Here is a 22,515-nt window from a genome sequence, read left to right as displayed (position 1 = left end):
TCTCCTTCCATGCAAAAAGATTTTATCTTCAAACACAAGAAGTTTTCGTGGTTTTGTTAGTTTTCAGCAAATGAACATATTTCAGCGAGCAAGAAGTTTTTTCTTTAATAGCATAAGATTTTATCTTAAAATGCAAGAACTTTTCCTGGTTCTTGTCAATTTTTGTTGGTTTTCATCTCATGAACTTATTTCAGCCAGCTGGATCATTCTCCTTCCATGCAAAAAGATTTCATCTTCAAATACAAGAAGTTTTCATGGTTTTGTTAGTTTTCAGCAAATGAACATATTTCAGCGAGCAAGAAGTTTTTTCTTCAACAGATTAACATTTTATCTAAAAATACAAGAACTTTTCGTGGTTCCTGTGAATTTTTGTTGGTTTTTATCTAATGAACTTATTTCAGTCAGCTGGATCATTCTCCTTCCATGCAAAAAGATTTTATGTTCAAATACAAGAACTTTTCGTGTTTTTGTAGTTTTCAGCAAATGAACATATTTCAGCGAGCAAGAAGTTTTTTCTTTAATAGATTAAGATTTTATCTTAAAATACAAGAACTTTTCGTGGTTCCTGTCAATTTTTGTTGGTTTTCATCTCATGAACTTATTTCAGTCAGCTGGATCATTCTCCTTCCATGCAAAAAGATTTTATCTTCAAATACAAGAACTATTCGTGGTTTTGTTAGTTTTCAGCAAATGAACATATTTCAGCGAGCAAGAAGTTTTTTCTTTAATAGACAAAATTTTATCTTAAAATACAAGAACTTTTCGTGGTTCTTGTCAATTTTTGTTGGTTTTCATCTCATGAACTTATTTCAGTCAGCTGGATCATTCTCCTTCCATGCAAAAAGATTTTATCTTCAAATACAAGAACTATTCGTGGTTTTGTTAGTTTTCAGCAAATGAACATATTTCAGCGAGCAAGAAGTTTCTTCTTTAATAGATTAAGATTTTATCTTAAAATACAAGAACTTTTCGTGGTTCCTGTCAATTTTTGTTGGTTTTCATCTAATGAACTTATTTCAGTCAGCTGGATCATTCTCCTTCCATGCAAAAAGATTTTATCTTCAAACACAAGAAATTTTCATGGTTTTGTTAGTTTTCAGCAAATGAACATATTTCAGGAAGCAAGAAGTTTTTTCTTTAATAGCATAAGATTTTATCTTAAAATGCAAGAACTTTTCGTGGTTCTTGTCAATTTTTGTTGGTTTTCATCGAATGAACTTATTTCAGTCAGCTGGATCATTCTCCTTCCATGAAAAAAGATTTTATCTTCAAACACAAGAACTTTTCGTGGTTTTGTAGTTTTCAGGAAATGAACATATTTCAGCGAGCAAGAAGTTTTTTCCTTAATTGATTAAGATTTTATCTTAAAATATAAGAACTTTTCGTGGTTCCTGTCAATTTTTGTTGGTTTTCATCTCATGAACTTATTTCAGTCAGCTGGATCATTCTCCTTTCTTGCAAAAAGATTTTATCTTCAAATACAAGAACTATTCGTGGTTTTGTTAGTTTTCAGCAAATGAACATATTTCAGCGAGCAAGAAGTTTTTTCTTTAATAGATTAAGATTTTATCTTAAAATACAAGAACTTTTCGTGGTTCCTGTCAATTTTTGTTGGTTTTCATCCAATGAACTTATTTCAGTCAGCTGGATCATTCTCCTTCCATGCAAAAAGATTTTATCTTCAAACACAAGAAGTTTTCGTGGTTTTGTTAGTTTTCAGCAAATGAACATATTTCAGCGAGCAAGAAGTTTTTTCTTTAATAGCATAAGATTTTATCTTAAAATGCAAGAACTTTTCCTGGTTCTTGTCAATTTTTGTTGGTTTTCATCTCATGAACTTATTTCAGCCAGCTGGATCATTCTCCTTCCATGCAAAAAGATTTCATCTTCAAATACAAGAACTTTTCGTGGTATTTGTTAGTTTTCAGCAAATGAACATATTTCAGCGAGCAAGAAGTTTTTTCTTCAATAGATTAAGATTTTATCTAAAAATACAAGAAGTTTTCGTGGTTCCTGTCAATTTTTGTTGGTTTTCATCTGATGAACTTATTTCACTCAGCGAGATCTTTCTTCTTTCATGCAAAAAGATTTTATCTTCAAACACAAGAACTTTTCGTGGTATTTGTTAGTTTTCAGCAAATGAACATATTTCAGCGAGCAAGAAGTTTTTTCTTCAATAGATTAAGATTTTATCTAAAAATACAAGAACTTTTCGTGGTTCCTGTCAATTTTTGTTGGTTTTCACCTAATGATCTTATTTCAGTCAGCTGGATCATTCTCCTTCCATGCAATAAGATTTTATCTTCAAATACAAGAACTTTTCGTGGTTTTGTTAGTTTTCAGCAAATGAACATATTTCAGCGAGCAAGAAGTTTCTTCTTTAATAGATTAAGATTTTATCTAAAAATACAAGAACTTTTCGTGGTTCTTGTCAATTTTTGTTGGTTTTCATCTAATGAACTTATTTCACTCAGCTGGATCTTTCTTCTTTAATGCAAAAAGATTTTATCTTCAAATACAACAACTTTTCGTGGTTTTGTTAGTTTTCAGCAAATGAACATATTTCAGCGAGCAACAAGTTTTTTCTTTAGTAGATTAAGATTTTATCTTAAAATACAAGAACTTTTCGTGGTTCTTGTCAATTTTTGTTGGTTTTCATCTAATGAACTTACATCAGTCAGCTGGATCATTCTCCTTCCATGCAAAAAGATTTTATCTTCAAATACAAGAACTTTTCGTGGTTCTTGTCAATTTTTGTTGGGTTTCATCTAATGAACTTACTTCAGTCAGCTGGATCATTCTCCTTCCATGCAAAAAGATTTTATCTTCAAATACAAGAACTTTTCGTGGTTTTGTTAGTTTTCAGCAAATGAACATATTTCAGCGAGCAAGAAGTTTCTTCTTTAATAGATTAAGATTTTATCTATAAATACAAGAACTTTTCGTGGTTCCTTTCAATTTTTGTAGTTTTTCATCGAATGAACTTATTTCAGTCAGCTGGATCAGTCTCCTTCCATGCAAAAAGATTTCATCTTCAAACACAAGAACTTTTCGTGGTATTTGTTAGTTTTCAGCAAATGAACATATTTCAGCGAGCAAGAAGTTTTTTCTTTAATCGATCAAGATTTTATCTTAAAATACAAGAACTTTTCGTGGTTCTTGTCAATTTTTGTTGGGTTTCATCTGATGAACTTATTTCAGTCAGCGAGATCATTCTCCTTCCAAGCAAAAGATTTTATCTTCAAATACAAGAACTTTTCGTGGTTTTGTTATTTTTCAGCAAATGAACATATTTCAGCGAGCAAGAAGTTTTTTCTTTAATAGCATAAGATTTTATCTTAAAATACAAGAACTTTTCGTGGTTCTTGTCAATTTTTGTTGGTTTTCATCTGATTAACTTATTTCACTCAGCTGGATCTTTCTTCTTTAATGCAAAAAGATATTATCTTCAAATACAAGAACTTTTCGTGGTTTTGTTAGTTTTCAGCAAATGAACATATTTCAGCGAGCAAGAAATTTTTTATTTGATAGGTCAAGATTTTATCATAAAATACGAGATCTTCTCGTGGTTCTTGTCAATTTTGTTGGTTTTTATCCAATGAACTGATTTCAGTCAGCTGGATCATTCTCCTTCCATGCAAAAAGATTTTATCTTCAAATACAAGAACTTTTCGTGGTTTTGTTAGTTTTCAGCAAATGAACATATTTCAGCGAGCAAGAAGTTTTTTCTTTAATAGATTAAGATTTTATCTTAAAATACAAGAACTTTTCGTGGTTCCTGTCAATTTTTGTTGGTTTTCATCGAATGAACTTATTTCAGTCAGCGAGATCAGTCTCCTTCCATGCAAAAAGATTTCATCTTCAAATACAAGAACTTTTCGTGGTATTTGTTAGTTTTCAGCAAATGAACATATTTCAGCGAGCAAGAAGTTTTTTCTTTCATAGCATAAGATTTTATCTTAAAATACAAGACCTTTTCGTGGTTCTTGTCAATTTTTGTTGGTTTTCATCCAATGAACTGATTTCAGTCAGCTGGATCTTTCTTCTTTAATGCAAAAAGATTTTATCTTCAAACACAAGAACTTTTCGTGGTGTTTGTTAGTTTTCAGCAAATGAACATATTTCAGCGAGCAAGAAGTTTTTTCTTCAATAGATTAAGATTTTATCTAAAAATACAAGAACTTTTCGTGGTTCCTGTCAATTTTTGTTGGTTTTCACCGAATGATCTTATTTCAGTCAGCTGGATCATTCTCCTTCCATGCAAAAAGATTTTATCTTCAAATACAAGAACATTTCGTGGTTTTGTTAGTTTTCAGCAAATGAACATATTTCAGCGAGCTGGAAGTTTTTTCTTCAATAGAATAAGATTTTATCTTAAAATACAAGAACTTTTCGTGGTTCTTGTCAATTTTTGTTGGTTTTCATCGAATGAACTTATTTCAGTCAGCTGGATCTTTCATCTTCCATGCAAAAAGATTTTATCTTCAAATACAAGAACTTTTCGTGGTTTTGTTTGTTTTCAGCAAATGAACATATTTCAGCGAGGAAGAAATTTTTTCTTTAATGGATTAAGATTTTATCTTAAAATACAAGAACTTTTCGTGGTTCATGTCAATTTTTGTTGGTTTTCATCTAATGAACCTATTTCAGTCAGCGAGATCATTCTCCTTCCAAGCAAAAGATTTTATCTTCAAATACAAGAACTTTTCGTGGTTTTGTTATTTTTCAGCAAATTAACATATTTCAGCGAGCAAGAAGTTTTTTCTTTCATAGCATAAGATTTTATCTTAAAATACAAGAACTTTTCGTGGTTCTTGTCAATTTTTGTTGGTTTTCATCTGATGAACTTATTTCACTCAGCTGGATCTTTCTTCTTTAATGCAAAAAGATTTTATCTTCAAATACAAGAACTTTTCGTGGTTTTGTTAGTTTTCAGCAAATGAACATATTTCAGCGAGCAAGAAATGTTTTCTTTGATAGGTCAAGATTTTATCTTAAAATACTAGATCTTCTCGTGGTTCTTGTCAATTTTTGTTGGTTTTCATCCAATGATCTGATTTCAGTCAGCTGGATCAGTCTCCTTCCATGCAAAAAGATTTCATCTTCAAACACAAGAACTTTTCGTGGTGTTTGTTAGTTTTCAGCAAATGAACATATTTCAGCGAGCAAGAAGTATTTTCTTCAATAGATTAAGATTTTATCTAAAAATACAAGAACTTTTCGTGGTTCCTGTCAATTTTTGTTGGTTTTCACCTCATGATCTTATTTCAGTCAGCTGGATCATTCTCCTTCCATGCAAAAAGATTTTATCTTCAAATACAAGAACATTTCGTGGTTTTGTTAGTTTTCAGCAAATGAACATATTTCAGCGAGCAAGACGTTTTTTCTTTAATAGCATAAGATTTTATCTTAAAATACAAGAACTTTTCGTGGTTCTTGTCAATTTTTGTTGGTTTTCATCGAATGAACTTATTTCAGTCAGCTGGATCATTCTCCTTCCATGCAAAAAGATTTCATCTTCAAACACAAGAACTTTTCGTGGTATTTGTTAGTTTTCAGCAAATTAACATATTTCAGCGAGCAAGAAGTTTTTTCTTCAATAGATTAAGATTTTATCTAAAAATACAAGAACTTTTCGTGGTTCCTGTCAATTTTTGTTGGTTTTCATCTCATGAACTTATTTCAGTCAGCTGGATCATTCTCCTTCCATGCAAAAAGATTTTATCTTCAAATACAAGAACTTTTCGTGGTTTTGTTAGTTTTCAGCAAATGAACATATTTCAGGAAGCAAGAAGTTTTTTCTTTAATAGCATAAGATTTTATCTTAAAATGCAAGAACTTTTCGTGGTTCTTGTCAATTTTTGTTGGTTTTCATCCAATGAACTTATTTCAGTCAGCTGGATCATTCTCCTTCCATGCAAAAAGATTTTATCTTCAAATACAAGAACTTTTCGTGGTTTTGTTAGTTTTCAGCAAATGAACATATTTCAGCGAGCAAGAAGTTTTTTCTTTAATAGATTAAGATTTTATCTTAAAATACAAGAACTTTTCGTGGTTCTTGTCAATTTTTGTTGGTTTTCATGTCATGAACTTATTTCAGTCAGCTGGATCATTCTCCTTCCATGCAAAAAGATTTTGTCTTCAAATACAAGAACTATTCTTGTTTTTGTTAGTTTTCAGCAAATGAACATATTTCAGCGAGCAAGAAGTTTTTTCTTTAATGGATTAAGATTTTATATTAAAATACAAGAACTTTTCGTGGTTCCTGTCAATTTTTGTTGGTTTTCATCCAATGAACTTATTTCAGTCAGGTGGATCATTCTCCTTCCATGCAAAAAGATTTTATCTTCAAATACAAGAACTTTTCGTGGTTTTGTTAGTTTTCAGCAAATGAACATATTTCAGCGAGCTGGAAGTTTTTTCTTTAATAGAATAAGATTTTATCTTACAATACAAGAACTTTTCGTGGTTCTTGTCAATTTTTGTTGGTTTTCATCTAATGAACTTGCTTTAGTCAGCTGGATCATTCTCCTTCCATGCAAAAAGATTTTATCTTCAAATACAAGAACTTTTCGTGGTTTTGTAGTTTTGAGCAAATGAACATATTTCAGCGAGCAAGAAGTTTTTTCCTTGATAGATTAAGATTTTATGTTAAAATACAAGAACTTTTCGTGGTTCCTGTCAATTTTTGTTGGTTTTCATCTCATGAACTTATTTCAGTCAGCTGGATCATTCTCCTTCCATGCAAAAAGATTTTATCTTCAAATACAAGAACTATTCGTGGTTTTGTTTGTTTTCAGCAAATGAACATATTTCAGCGAGCAAGAAGTTTTTTCTTTAATAGATTAAGATTTTATCTTAAAATACAAGAACTTTTCGTGGTTCCTGTCAATTTTTGTTGGTTTTCATCCAATGAACTTATTTCAGTCAACTGGATCATTCTCCTTCCATGCAAAAAGATTTTATCTTCAAACACAAGAAGTTTTCGTGGTTTTGTTAGTTTTCAGCAAATGAACATATTTCAGCGAGCAAGACGTTTTTTCTTTAATAGCATAAGATTTTATCTTAAAATGCAATAACTTTTCCTGGTTCTTGTCAATTTTTGTTGGTTTTCATCTCATGAACTTATTTTAGCCAGCTGGATCATTCTCCTTCCATGCAAAAACATTTCATCTTCAAATACAAGAACTTTTCGTGGTATTTGTTAGTTTTCAGCAAATGAATATATTTCAGCGAGCAAGAAGTTTTTTCTTCAATAGATTAAGATTTTATCTAAAAATACAAGAGGTTTTCGTGGTTCCTGTCAATTTTTGTTGGTTTTCATCTGATGAACTTATTTCACTCAGCGAGATCTTTCTTCTTTCATGCAAAAAGATTTTATCTTCAAATACAAGAACTTTTCGTGGTTTTGTTAGTTTTCAGCAAATGAACATATTTCAGGAAGCAAGAAGTTTTTTCTTTAATAGCATAAGATTTTATCTTAAAATACAAGAACTTTTCGTGGTTCTTGTCAATTTTTGTTGGTTTTCATCTCATGAACTTATTTCAGTCAGCTGGATCATTCTCCTTCCATGCAAAAAGATTTTATCTTCAAATACAAGAACTTTTCGTGGTTTTGTAGTTTTCAGCAAATGAACATATTTCAGCGAGCAAGAAGTTTTTTCCTTAATAGATTAAGATTTTATCCTAAAATACAAGAACTTTTCGTGGTTCCTGTCAATTTTTGTTGGTTTTCATCTCATGAACTTATTTCAGTCAGCTGGATCATTCTCCTTCCATGCAAAAAGATTTTATCTTCAAATACAAGAACTTCTCGTGGTATTTGTTAGTTTTCAGCAAATGAACATATTTCAGCGAGCAAGAAGTTTTTTCTTTAATCGATTAAGATTTTATCTTAAAATACAAGAACTTTTCCTGGTTCTTGTCAATTTTTGTTGGTTTTCATCTCATGAACTTATTTCAGCCAGCTGGATCATTCTCCTTCCATGCAAAAAGATTTCATCTTCAAATACAAGAACTTTTCTTGGTATTTGTTAGTTTTCAGCAAATGAACATATTTCAGCGAGCAAGAAGTTTTTTCTTCAATAGATTAAGATTTTATCTAAAAATACAAGAACTTTTCGTGGTTCCTGTCAATTTTTGTTGGTTTTCATCTAATGAACTTATTTCAGTCAGCTGGATCATTCTCCTTCCATGCAAAAAGATTTTATCTTCAAATACAAGAACTATTCGTGGTTTTGTTAGTTTTCAGCAAATGAACATATTTCAGCGAGCAAGAAGTTTTTTCTTTAATAGATTAAGATTTTATCTAAAAATACAAGAACTTTTCGTGGTTCTTGTCAATTTTTGTTGGTTTTCATCTCATGAACTTATTTCAGTCAGCTGGATCATTCTCCTGCCATGCAAAAAGATTTTATCTTCAAACACAAGAAGTTTTCATGGTTTTGTTAGTTTTCAGCAAATGAACATATTTCAGCGAGCAAGAAGTTTTTTCTTCAATAGATTAAGATTTTATCTAAAAATACAAGAACTTTTCGTGGTTCCTGTGAATTTTTGTTGGTTTTCATCTAATGAACTTATTTCAGTCAGCTGGATCATTCTCCTTCCATGCAAAAAGATTTTATCTTCAAATACAAGAACTTTTCGTGGTTTTGTAGTTTTCAGCAAATGAACATATTTCAGCGAGCAAGAAGTTTTTTCCTTAATAGATTAAGATTTTATCTTAAAATACAAGAACTTTTCGTGGTTCCTGTCAATTTTTGTTGGTTTTCATCTCATGAACTTATTTCAGTCAGCTGGATCATTCTCCTTCCATGCAAAAAGATTTTATCTTCAAATACAAGAACTTTTCGTGGTTTTGTTAGTTTTCAGCAAATGAACATATTTCAGGAAGCAAGAAGTTTTTTCTTTAATAGCATAAGACTTTATCTTAAAATACAAGAACTTTTCGTGGTTCTTGTCAATTTTTGTTGGTTTTCATCTCATGAACTTATTTCAGTCAGCTGGATCATTCTCCTTCCATGCAAAAAGATTTTATCTTCAAATACAAGAACTATTCGTGGTTTTGTTAGTTTTCAGCAAATGAACATATTTCAGCGAGCAAGAAGTTTTTTCTTTAATAGATTAAGATTTTATCTTAAAATACAAGAACTTTTCGTGGTTCCTGTCAATTTTTGTTGGTTTTCATCCAATGAACTTATTTCAGTCAGCTGGATCATTCTCCTTCCATGCAAAAAGATTTTATCTTCAAACACAAGAAGTTTTCGTGGTTTTGTTAGTTTTCAGCAAATGAACATATTTCAGCGAGCAAGACGTTTTTTCTTTAATAGCATAAGATTTTATCTTAAAATGCAATAACTTTTCCTGGTTCTTGTCAATTTTTGTTGGTTTTCATCTCATGAACTTATTTCAGCCAGCTGGATCATTCTCCTTCCATGCAAAAACATTTCATCTTCAAATACAAGAACTTTTCGTGGTATTTGTTAGTTTTCAGCAAATGAATATATTTCAGCGAGCAAGAAGTTTTTTCTTCAATAGATTAAGATTTTATCTAAAAATACAAGAGGTTTTCGTGGTTCCTGTCAATTTTTGTTGGTTTTCATCTGATGAACTTATTTCACTCAGCGAGATCTTTCTTCTTTCATGCAAAAAGATTTTATCTTCAAATACAAGAACTTTTCGTGGTTTTGTTAGTTTTCAGCAAATGAACATATTTCAGGAAGCAAGAAGTTTTTTCTTTAATAGCATAAGATTTTATCTTAAAATACAAGAACTTTTCGTGGTTCTTGTCAATTTTTGTTGGTTTTCATCTCATGAACTTATTTCAGTCAGCTGGATCATTCTCCTTCCATGCAAAAAGATTTTATCTTCAAATACAAGAACTTTTCGTGGTTTTGTAGTTTTCAGCAAATGAACATATTTCAGCGAGCAAGAAGTTTTTTCCGTAATAGATTAAGATTTTATCTTAAAATACAAGAACTTTTCGTGGTTCCTGTCAATTTTTGTTGGTTTTCATCTCATGAACTTATTTCAGTCAGCTGGATTATTCTCCTTCCATGCAAAAAGATTTTATCTTCAAATACAAGAACTTTTCGTGGTATTTGTTAGTTTTCAGCAAATGAACATATTTCAGCGAGCAAGACGTTTTTTCTTTAATAGCATAAGATTTTATCTTAAAATGCAATAACTTTTCCTGGTTCTTGTCAATTTTTGTTGGTTTTCATCTCATGAACTTATTTCAGCCAGCTGGATCATTCTCCTTCCATGCAAAAAGATTTCATCTTCAAATACAAGAACTTTTCGTGGTATTTGTTAGTTTTCAGCAAATGAATATATTTCAGCGAGCAAGAAGCTTTTTCTTCAATAGATTAAGATTTTATCTAAAAATACAAGAGGTTTTCGTGGTTCCTGTCAATTTTTGTTGGTTTTCATCTGATGAACTTATTTCACTCAGCGAGATCTTTCTTCTTTCATGCAAAAAGATTTTATCTTCAAATACAAGAACTTTTCGTGGTTTTGTTAGTTTTCAGCAAATGAACATATTTCAGGAATCAAGAAGTTTTTTCTTTAATAGCATAAGATTTTATCTTAAAATACAAGAACTTTTCGTGGTTCTTGTCAATTTTTGTTGGTTTTCATCTCATGAACTTATTTCAGTCAGCTGGATCATTCTCCTTCCATGCAAAAAGATTTTATCTTCAAATACAAGAACTTTTCGTGGTTTTGTAGTTTTCAGCAAATGAACATATTTCAGCGAGCAAGAAGTTTTTTCCTTAATAGATTAAGATTTTATCTTAAAATACAAGAACTTTTCGTGGTTCCTGTCAATTTTTGTTGGTTTTCATCTCATGAACTTATTTCAGTCAGCTGGATTATTCTCCTTCCATGCAAAAAGATTTTATCTTCAAATACAAGAACTTTTCGTGGTATTTGTTAGTTTTCAGCAAATGAACATATTTCAGCGAGGAAGAAGTTTTTTCTTTAATCGATTAAGATTTTATCTTAAAATACAAGAACTTTTCCTGGTTCTTGTCAATTTTTGTTGGTTTTCATCTCATGAACTTATTTCAGCCAGCTGGATCATTCTCCTTCCATGCAAAAAGATTTTATCTTCAAATACAAGAACTATTCGTGGTTTTGTTAGTTTTCAGCAAATGAACATATTTCAGCGAGCAAGAAGTTTTTTCTTCAATAGATTAAGATTTTATCTAAAAATACAAGAACTTTTCGTGGTTCCTGTGAATTTTTGTTGGTTTTCATCTAATGAACTTATTTCAGTCAGCTGGATCATTCTCCTTCCATGCAAAAAGATTTTATCTTCAAATACAAGAACTTTTCGTGGTTTTGTAGTTTTCAGCAAATGAACATATTTCAGCGAGCAAGAAGTTTTTTCCTTAATAGATTAAGATTTTATCTTAAAATACAAGAACTTTTCGTGGTTCCTGTCAATTTTTGTTGGTTTTCATCTCATGAACTTATTTCAGTCAGCTGGATCAGTCTCCTTCCATGCAAAAAGATTTTATCTTCAAATACAAGAACTATTCGTGGTTTTGTTAGTTTTCAGCAAATGAACATATTTCAGCGAGCAAGAAGTTTTTTCTTTAATAGATTAAGATTTTATCTTAAAATACAAGAACTTTTCGTGGTTCCTGTCAATTTTTGTTGGTTTTCATCTCATGAACTTATTTCAGTCAGCTGGATCATTCTCCTTCCATGCAAAAAGATTTTATCTTCAAACACAAGAAGTTTTCGTGGTTTTGTTAGTTTTCAGCAAATGAACATATTTCAGCGAGCAAGAAGTTTTTTGTTCAACAGATTAAGATTTTATCTCAAAATACAAGAACTTTTCGTGGTTCCTGTGAATTTTTGTTGGTTTTCATCTCATGAACTTATTTCAGTCAGCTGGATCATTCTCCTTCCATGCAAAAAGATTTTATCTTCAAATACAAGAACTTTTCGTGGTATTTGTTAGTTTTCAGCAAATGAACATATTTCAGCGAGCAAGAAGTTTTTTCTTCAATCGATTAAGATTTTATCTCAAAATACAAGAACTTTTCGTGGTTCCTGTCAATTTTTGTTGGTTTTCATCCAATGAACTTATTTCAGCCAGCTGGATCATTCTCCTTCCATGCAAAAAGATTTTATCTTCAAATACAAGAACTTTTCGTGGTTTTGTTAGTTTTCAGCAAATGAACATATTTCAGGAAGCAAGAAGTTTTTTCTTTAATAGCATAAGTTTATATCTTAAAATACAAGAACTTTTCGTGGTTCTTGTCAATTTTTGTTGGTTTTCATCTGATGAACTTATTTCAGTCAGCTGGATCAATTCTCCTTCCATGCAAAAAGATTTTATCTTCAAATACAAGAACTTTTCGTGGTTTTGTAGTTTTCAGCAAATGAACATATTTCAGCGAGCAAGAAGTTTTTTCCTTAATAGATTAAGATTTTATCTTAAAATACAAGAACTTTTCGTGGTTCCTGTGAATTTTTGTTGGTTTTCATCCAATGAACTTATTTCAGTCAGCTGGATCATTCTCCTTCCATGCAAAAAGATTTTATCTTCAAATACAAGAACTTTTCGTGGTTTTGTAGTTTTCAGCAAATGAACATATTTCAGCGAGCAAGAAGTTTTTTCCTTAATAGATTAAGATTTTATCTTAAAATACAAGAACTTTTCGTGGTTCCTGTCAATTTTTGTTGGTTTTCATCCAATGAACTTATTTCAGTCAGCTGGATCATTCTCCTTCCATGCAAAAAGATTTTATCTTCAAAAGAAGAACTATTCGTGGTTTTGTTAGTTTTCAGCAAATGAACATATTTCAGCGAGCAAGAAGTTTTTTCTTTAATAGATCAAGATTTTATCTTAAAATACAAGAACTTTTCGTGGTTCTTGTCAATTTTTGCTGGTTTTCATCGAATGAACTTATTTCACTCAGCGAGATCTTTCTTCTTTCATGCAAAAAGATTTTATCTCCAAATACAAGAACTTTTCGTGGTTTTGTTCTTTTTCAGAAAATGAACATTTTTCAGCGAGCAAGAAGTTTTTTCTTCAATAGATTAAGATTTTATCTAAATATACAAGAAATTTTCGTGGTTCTTGTCAATTTTTGTTGGTTTTCATCTCATGAACTTATTTCAGCCAGCTGGATCATTCTCCTTCCATGCAAAAAGATTTCATCTTCAAATACAAGAACCTTTCGTGGTATTTGTTAGTTTTCAGCAAATGAACATATTTCAGCGAGCAAGAAGTTTTTTCTTCAACAGATTAAGATTTTATCTAAAAATACAAGAACTTTTCGTGGTTCCTGTCAATTTTTGTTGGTTTTCACCTAATGATCTTATTTCAGTGAGCTGGATCTTTCTTCTTTCATGCAAAAAGATTTTATCTTAAAATACAGGAACCTTTCGTGGATCCTGTCAATTTTTGTTGGTTTTCATCTGATGAACTTATTTCAGTCAGCTGGATCATTCTCCTTCCATGCAAAAAGATTTTATCTTCAAATACAAGAACTTTTCGTGATTTTGTTAGTTTTCAGCAAATGAACATATTCCAGTGAGCTGGAAGTTTTTTCTTTAATAGCTTACGATTTTATCTTATAATACAAGAACCTTTCGTGGTTCTTGTCAATTTTTGCTGGTTTTCATCGAATGAACTTATTTCACTCAGCGAGAACTTTCTTCTTTCATGCAAAAGGATTTTACCTTCAAATACAAGAACTTTTCGTGGTTTCGTTGGTTTTCAGCAAATGAACATATTTCAGCGAGCTCGAAGTTTTTTCTTTAATAGATTAAGATTTTATCTTAAAATACAAGAGCTTTTCGTGGTTCCTGTCAATTTTTGTTGGGTTTCATCTAATGAACTTATTTCAGTCAGCTCGATCTTTCTTCTTTCATGCAAAAAGACTTTATCTTCAAACACAAGAACTTTTCGTGGTTGTGTTGGTTTTCAGCAAATGAACATAGTTCAGCGATCTTGAAGTTTTTTCTTTAATAGCTTAAGATTTTATCTTAAAATACAAGAACTTTTCGTGGTTCTTGTCAATTTTTGTTGGTTATCATCCAATGAACTTATTTCACTCAGCTGGATCTTTCTTCTTTCATGCAAAAAGATTTTATCTTCACATGCAGGAACTTCTCGTGGTTTTGTTGGTTTTCAGCAAATTAACATATTTCAGCGAGCTAGACGTTTTTTCTTTAATCGCTTAAGATTTTATCTTAAAATACAAGAACTTTTCGTGGTTCTTGTCAATTTTTGTTGGGTTTCATCTTATGAACTTATTTCACTCAGCAAGATCTTTCTTCTTTTGTGCAAAAAGTTTTTATCTTCAAATACAAGAACTTTTTGTGGTTTTGTTGGTTTTCAGCCAATGAACATATTTCAGCAATGTCGAAGTTTTTTTCATTAATAGCATAAGATTTTATCTTAAGATACAAGAACTTTTGGTGGTACTTGTCAATTTTTGTTGGTTTTCATCTGATGAACTTATTTCACTCAGCTGGATCCTTCTTCTTTCATGCAGAACGATTTTTTCTTCAAATACAAGAACTTTTCGTGGTTTTGTTGCTTTTCAGAAAATGAACATATTTCAGCGAGCTAGAAGTTTTTTCTTTAATAGCTTAAGATTTTATCTTAAAATACAAGAACTTTTCGTGGTTCTTGTCAATTTTTGTTGGTTTTCATCGAATGAACTTATTTCACTCAGCTGGATCTTTCTTCTTTTCTGCTAAAAGATTTTTTTTTCAAATACAAGAACTTTTCGTGGTTTTGTTGGTTTTCAGAAAATGAACATATTTCAGCGAGCTGGAAGTTTTTTCTTTAATAGCTTAAGATTTTATCTTAAAATACAAGAACTTTTCGTGGTTCTTGTCAATTTTTGTTGGTTATCATCCAATGAACTTATTTCACTCAGCTGGATCTTTCTTCTTTCATGCAAAAGCGATTTTATCTTTACATGCAAGAACTTCTCGTGGTTTTGTTGGTTTTCAGCAAATGAACATATTTCAGCGAGCTGGAAGTTTTTTTTTAATAGCTTAAGATTTAACTTAAAATACAAGAACTTTTCGTGGTTCTTGTCAATTTTTGTTGGGTTTCATCTAATGAACTTATTTCACTCAGCAAGATCTTTCTTCTTTCTTCCAAAAGATTTTATCTTCAAATACAAGAACTTTTCGTGGTTTTGTTGGTTTTCAGCAAATGAACATATTTCAGCGAGGTAGAATTTTTTTTCATTAATAGCATAAGATTTTATCTTAAGATACAAGAACTTTCGGTGGTATTTGTCAATTTTTGTTGGTTTTCATCTGATGAACTTATTTCACTCAGCGAGATCTTTCTTCTTTCGTGCAAAAAGATTTTATCTTCAAATACAAGAACTTTTCGTGGTTTTGTTGCTTTTCAGAAAAAGAACATATTTCAGCGAGCTGGAAATTTTTTCTTTAATAGATTAAGATTTTATCTAAAAATACAAGAACTTTTCGTGGTTCCTGTCAATTTTTGTTGGTTTTCATCGAATGAACTTATTTCAGTCAGCTGTATCATTCTCCTTCCATGCAAAAAGATTTTATCTTCAAATACAAGAACTTTTCGTGGTTTTGTTAGTTTTCAGCAAATGAACATATTTCAGGAAGCAAGAAGTATTTTCTTTAATAGCATAAGATTTTATCTTAAAATACAAGAACTTTTCGTGGTTCTTGTCAATTTTTGTTGGTTATCATCCAATGAACTTATTTCACTCAGCTGGATGTTTCTTCCTTCATGCAAAAAGATTTTATCTCCAAAGACAAGAACTTTTCGTGGTTTTGTTCGTTTTCAGAAAATGGACATATTTCAGCGAGCTAGAAGTTTTTTCTTTAATAGCTTAAGGTTTTATCTTAAAATACAAGAACTTTTCGTGGTTCCTGTCAATTTTTGTTGGGTTTCATCTAATGAACTTATTTCAGTCAGCTAGGTCTTTCTCCTTTCATGCAAAAAGATTTTATCTTCAAATACAAGAACTTTTCGTGGTTTTGTAGGTTTTCAGCAAATGAACATATTTCAGCGAGCGAGATGTTATTTCTTTAATAACATAAGATTTTATCTTAAAATACATGAACTTTTCATGGTTCTTGTCAATTTTTGTTGGGTTTCATCTGATGAACTTATTTCAGTCAGCTAGATCTTTCTTCTTTCATGCAAAAGCGATTTTATCTTCACATGCAAGAACTTCTCATGGTTTTGTTGGTTTTCAGCAAATGAACATATTTCAGCGAGCTTGAAGTTTTTTTCTTTAATAGCATAAGATTTTATCTTAAAATACAAGAACATTTCGTGGTTCTTGTCAATTTGTGTTGGTTTTCACCTAATGAACTTATTTCAGTCAGCTCGATCTTTCTTCCTTCATGCAAAAAGATTTTATCTTCAAATACAAGAACTTTTAAAGATTTTGTTGGTTTTCAGCAAATGAACATATTTCAGCGAGCGAGACGTTTTTTCTTTAATAGCTTAAGATATTATCTTAAAATACAAGAACTTTTCGTGGTTCTTGTCAATTTTTGTTGGTTATCATCCAATGAACTTATTTCACTCAGCTGGATCTTTCTTCTTTCATGCAAAAAGATTTTATCTTCACATGCAAGAACTTCTCGTGGTTTTGTTGGTTTTCAGCTGATGAACATATTTCAGCGAGCTGGACGTTTTTTCTTGAATAGCTTAAGATTTTATCTTGAAATCCAAGAAATTTTCGTGGTTCTTGTCAATTTTTTTTGGGTTTCATCTTCTGAACTTATTTCACTCAGCAAGATCTTTCTTCTTTTGTGCAAAAAGTTTTTTATCTTAAAATACAAGAACTTTTCGTGGTTTTGTTGGTTTTCAGAAAATGAACATATTTCAGCGAGCTGGAAGTTTTTTCTTTAATAGCTTAAGATTTTATCTTAAAATACAAGAACCTTTCGTGGTTCTTGTCAATTTTTGTTGGTTTTCATCGAATGAACTTATTTCACTCAGCTGGATCTTTCTTCTTTTATGCAAAAATATTTTATTTTCAAATACAAGAACTTTTCCTGGTTTTGTTGGTTTTCAGAAAATGAACATATTTCAGCGAGCTGGAAGTTTTTTCTTTAATAGCTTAAGATTTTATCTTAAAATACAAGAACTTTTCGTGGTTCTTGTCAATTTTTGTTGGTTATCATCCAATGAACTTATTTCACTCAGCTGGATCTTTCTTCTTTCATGCAAAAGCGATTTTATCTTCACATGCAAGAACTTCTCGTGGTTTTGTTGGTTTTCAGCAAATGAACATATTTCAGCGAGCTGGAAGTATTTTTTCAATAGCTTAAGATTTTAACTTAAAATACAAGAACTTTTCGTGGTTCTTGTCAATTTTTGTTGGGTTTCATCTGATGAACTTATTTCACTCAGCAAGATCTTTCTTCTTTCGTGCAAAAAGATTTTATCTTCAAATACAAGAACTTTTCGTGGTTTTGTTGGTTTTCAGCAAATGAACATATTTCAGCGAGGTAGATTTTTTTTTCATTAATAGCATAAGATTTTATCTTACAATACAAGAACTTTTGGTGGTACTTGTCAATTTTTGTTGGTTTTCATCTGATGAACTTATTTCACTCAGCGAGATCTTTCTTCTTTCGTGCAAAAAGATTTTATCTTCAAATACAAGAACTTTTCGTGGTTTTGTTGGTTTTCAGAAAATGAACATATTTCAGCGAGCTGGAAGTTTTTTCTTTCATAGATTAAGATTTTATCTTAAAATACAAGAACTTTTCGTGGTTCTTGTCAATTTTTGTTGGTTTTCATCGAATGAACTTATTTCACTCAGCTGGATCTTTCTTCTTTTTTGCAAAAAGATTTTATCTTCAAATACAAGAACTTCTCGTGGTTATGTTGGTTTTCAGCAAATGAACATATTTCAGCGAGCTGGAAGTTTTTTTTTAATAGCTTAAGATTTAACTTAAAATACAAGAACTTTTCCTGGTTCTTGTCAATTTTTGTTGGTTTTCACCTTATGAACTTATTTCAGTCAGCTAGGTCTTTCTCCTTTCATGCAAAAAGATTTTATCTTCAAATACAAGAACTTTTCGTGGTTTTGTAGGTTTTCAGCAAATGAACATATTTCAGCGAGCGAGATGTTATTTCTTTAATAACATAAGATTTTATCTTAAAATACATGAACTTTTCATGGTTCTTGTCAATTTTTGTTGGGTTTCATCTGATGAACTTATTTCAGTCAGCTAGATCTTTCTTCTTTCATGCAAAAGCGATTTTATCTTCACATGCAAGAACTTCTCATGGTTTTGTTGGTTTTCAGCAAATGAACATATTTCAGCGAGCTTGAAGTTTTTTTCTTTAATAGCATAAGATTTTATCTTAAAATACAAGAACATTTCGTGGTTCTTGTCAATTTGTGTTGGTTTTCACCTAATGAACTTATTTCAGTCAGCTCGATCTTTCTTCCTTCATGCAAAAAGATTTTATCTTCAAATACAAGAACTTTTAAAGATTTTGTTGGTTTTCAGCAAATGAACATATTTCAGCGAGCGAGACGTTTTTTCTTTAATAGCTTAAGATATTATCTTAAAATACAAGAACTTTTCGTGGTTCTTGTCAATTTTTGTTGGTTATCATCCAATGAACTTATTTCACTCAGCTGGATCTTTCTTCTTTCATGCAAAAAGATTTTATCTTCACATGCAAGAACTTCTCGTGGTTTTGTTGGTTTTCAGCTGATGAACATATTTCAGCGAGCTGGACGTTTTTTCTTGAATAGCTTAAGATTTTATCTTGAAATCCAAGAAATTTTCGTGGTTCTTGTCAATTTTTTTTGGGTTTCATCTTCTGAACTTATTTCACTCAGCAAGATCTTTCTTCTTTTGTGCAAAAAGTTTTTTATCTTAAAATACAAGAACTTTTCGTGGTTTTGTTGGTTTTCAGAAAATGAACATATTTCAGCGAGCTGGAAGTTTTTTCTTTAATAGCTTAAGATTTTATCTTAAAATACAAGAACCTTTCGTGGTTCTTGTCAATTTTTGTTGGTTTTCATCGAATGAACTTATTTCACTCAGCTGGATCTTTCTTCTTTTATGCAAAAATATTTTATTTTCAAATACAAGAACTTTTCCTGGTTTTGTTGGTTTTCAGAAAATGAACATATTTCAGCGAGCTGGAAGTTTTTTCTTTAATAGCTTAAGATTTTATCTTAAAATACAAGAACTTTTCGTGGTTCTTGTCAATTTTTGTTGGTTATCATCCAATGAACTTATTTCACTCAGCTGGATCTTTCTTCTTTCATGCAAAAGCGATTTTATCTTCACATGCAAGAACTTCTCGTGGTTTTGTTGGTTTTCAGCAAATGAACATATTTCAGCGAGCTGGAAGTATTTTTTCAATAGCTTAAGATTTTAACTTAAAATACAAGAACTTTTCGTGGTTCTTGTCAATTTTTGTTGGGTTTCATCTGATGAACTTATTTCACTCAGCAAGATCTTTCTTCTTTCGTGCAAAAAGATTTTATCTTCAAATACAAGAACTTTTCGTGGTTTTGTTGGTTTTCAGCAAATGAACATATTTCAGCGAGGTAGATTTTTTTTTCATTAATAGCATAAGATTTTATCTTACAATACAAGAACTTTTGGTGGTACTTGTCAATTTTTGTTGGTTTTCATCTGATGAACTTATTTCACTCAGCGAGATCTTTCTTCTTTCGTGCAAAAAGATTTTATCTTCAAATACAAGAACTTTTCGTGGTTTTGTTGGTTTTCAGAAAATGAACATATTTCAGCGAGCTGGAAGTTTTTTCTTTCATAGATTAAGATTTTATCTTAAAATACAAGAACTTTTCGTGGTTCTTGTCAATTTTTGTTGGTTTTCATCGAATGAACTTATTTCACTCAGCTGGATCTTTCTTCTTTTTTGCAAAAAGATTTTATCTTCAAATACAAGAACTTCTCGTGGTTATGTTGGTTTTCAGCAAATGAACATATTTCAGCGAGCTGGAAGTTTTTTTTTAATAGCTTAAGATTTAACTTAAAATACAAGAACTTTTCCTGGTTCTTGTCAATTTTTGTTGGTTTTCACCTTATGAACTTATGTCAGTCAGCTTGATCTTTCTTCTTTCATGCAAAAAGATTTTATCTTCAAATACAAGAACTTTTCGTGGTTTTGTTGGTTTTCAGCAAATGAACATATTTAAGCGAGGCATATGTTGTTTCATTAATAGCTTAAGATTTTATCTTAAAATACAAGAACTTTTCGTGGTTCTTGTCAATTTTTGTTGGTTTTCATCGAATGAACTTATTTCACTCAGCTGGATCTTTCTTCTTTTCTGCTAAAAGATTTTTTTTTCAAATACAAGAACTTTTCGTGGTTTTGTTGGTTTTCAGAAAATGAACATATTTCAGCGAGCTGGAAGTTTTTTCTTTAATAGCTTAAGATTTTATCTTAAAATACAAGAACTTTTCGTGGTTCTTGTCAATTTTTGTTGGTTATCATCCAATGAACTTATTTCACTCAGCTGGATCTTTCTTCTTTCATGCAAAAGCGATTTTATCTTTACATGCAAGAACTTCTCGTGGTTTTGTTGGTTTTCAGCAAATGAACATATTTCAGCGAGCTGGAAGTTTTTTTTTAATAGCTTAAGATTTAACTTAAAATACAAGAACTTTTCGTGGTTCTTGTCAATTTTTGTTGGGTTTCATCTAATGAACTTATTTCACTCAGCAAGATCTTTCTTCTTTCTTCCAAAAGATTTTATCTTCAAATACAAGAACTTTTCGTGGTTTTGTTGGTTTTCAGCAAATGAACATATTTCAGCGAGGTAGAATTTTTTTTCATTAATAGCATAAGATTTTATCTTAAGATACAAGAACTTTCGGTGGTATTTGTCAATTTTTGTTGGTTTTCATCTGATGAACTTATTTCACTCAGCGAGATCTTTCTTCTTTCGTGCAAAAAGATTTTATCTTCAAATACAAGAACTTTTCGTGGTTTTGTTGCTTTTCAGAAAAAGAACATATTTCAGCGAGCTGGAAATTTTTTCTTTAATAGATTAAGATTTTATCTAAAAATACAAGAACTTTTCGTGGTTCCTGTCAATTTTTGTTGGTTTTCATCGAATGAACTTATTTCAGTCAGCTGTATCATTCTCCTTCCATGCAAAAAGATTTTATCTTCAAATACAAGAACTTTTCGTGGTTTTGTTAGTTTTCAGCAAATGAACATATTTCAGGAAGCAAGAAGTATTTTCTTTAATAGCATAAGATTTTATCTTAAAATACAAGAACTTTTCGTGGTTCTTGTCAATTTTTGTTGGTTATCATCCAATGAACTTATTTCACTCAGCTGGATGTTTCTTCCTTCATGCAAAAAGATTTTATCTCCAAAGACAAGAACTTTTCGTGGTTTTGTTCGTTTTCAGAAAATGGACATATTTCAGCGAGCTAGAAGTTTTTTCTTTAATAGCTTAAGGTTTTATCTTAAAATACAAGAACTTTTCGTGGTTCCTGTCAATTTTTGTTGGGTTTCATCTAATGAACTTATTTCAGTCAGCTAGGTCTTTCTCCTTTCATGCAAAAAGATTTTATCTTCAAATACAAGAACTTTTCGTGGTTTTGTAGGTTTTCAGCAAATGAACATATTTCAGCGAGCGAGATGTTATTTCTTTAATAACATAAGATTTTATCTTAAAATACATGAACTTTTCATGGTTCTTGTCAATTTTTGTTGGGTTTCATCTGATGAACTTATTTCAGTCAGCTAGATCTTTCTTCTTTCATGCAAAAGCGATTTTATCTTCACATGCAAGAACTTCTCATGGTTTTGTTGGTTTTCAGCAAATGAACATATTTCAGCGAGCTTGAAGTTTTTTTCTTTAATAGCATAAGATTTTATCTTAAAATACAAGAACATTTCGTGGTTCTTGTCAATTTGTGTTGGTTTTCACCTAATGAACTTATTTCAGTCAGCTCGATCTTTCTTCCTTCATGCAAAAAGATTTTATCTTCAAATACAAGAACTTTTAAAGATTTTGTTGGTTTTCAGCAAATGAACATATTTCAGCGAGCGAGACGTTTTTTCTTTAATAGCTTAAGATATTATCTTAAAATACAAGAACTTTTCGTGGTTCTTGTCAATTTTTGTTGGTTATCATCCAATGAACTTATTTCACTCAGCTGGATCTTTCTTCTTTCATGCAAAAAGATTTTATCTTCACATGCAAGAACTTCTCGTGGTTTTGTTGGTTTTCAGCTGATGAACATATTTCAGCGAGCTGGACGTTTTTTCTTGAATAGCTTAAGATTTTATCTTGAAATCCAAGAAATTTTCGTGGTTCTTGTCAATTTTTTTTGGGTTTCATCTTCTGAACTTATTTCACTCAGCAAGATCTTTCTTCTTTTGTGCAAAAAGTTTTTTATCTTAAAATACAAGAACTTTTCGTGGTTTTGTTGGTTTTCAGAAAATGAACATATTTCAGCGAGCTGGAAGTTTTTTCTTTAATAGCTTAAGATTTTATCTTAAAATACAAGAAC

This window comes from Heptranchias perlo, unplaced genomic scaffold (assembly GCF_035084215.1).
Source record: "Heptranchias perlo isolate sHepPer1 unplaced genomic scaffold, sHepPer1.hap1 HAP1_SCAFFOLD_62, whole genome shotgun sequence".
NCBI lineage: Eukaryota > Metazoa > Chordata > Chondrichthyes > Hexanchiformes > Hexanchidae > Heptranchias > Heptranchias perlo.
Note: the sequence above shows the minus strand (reverse complement) of the source record.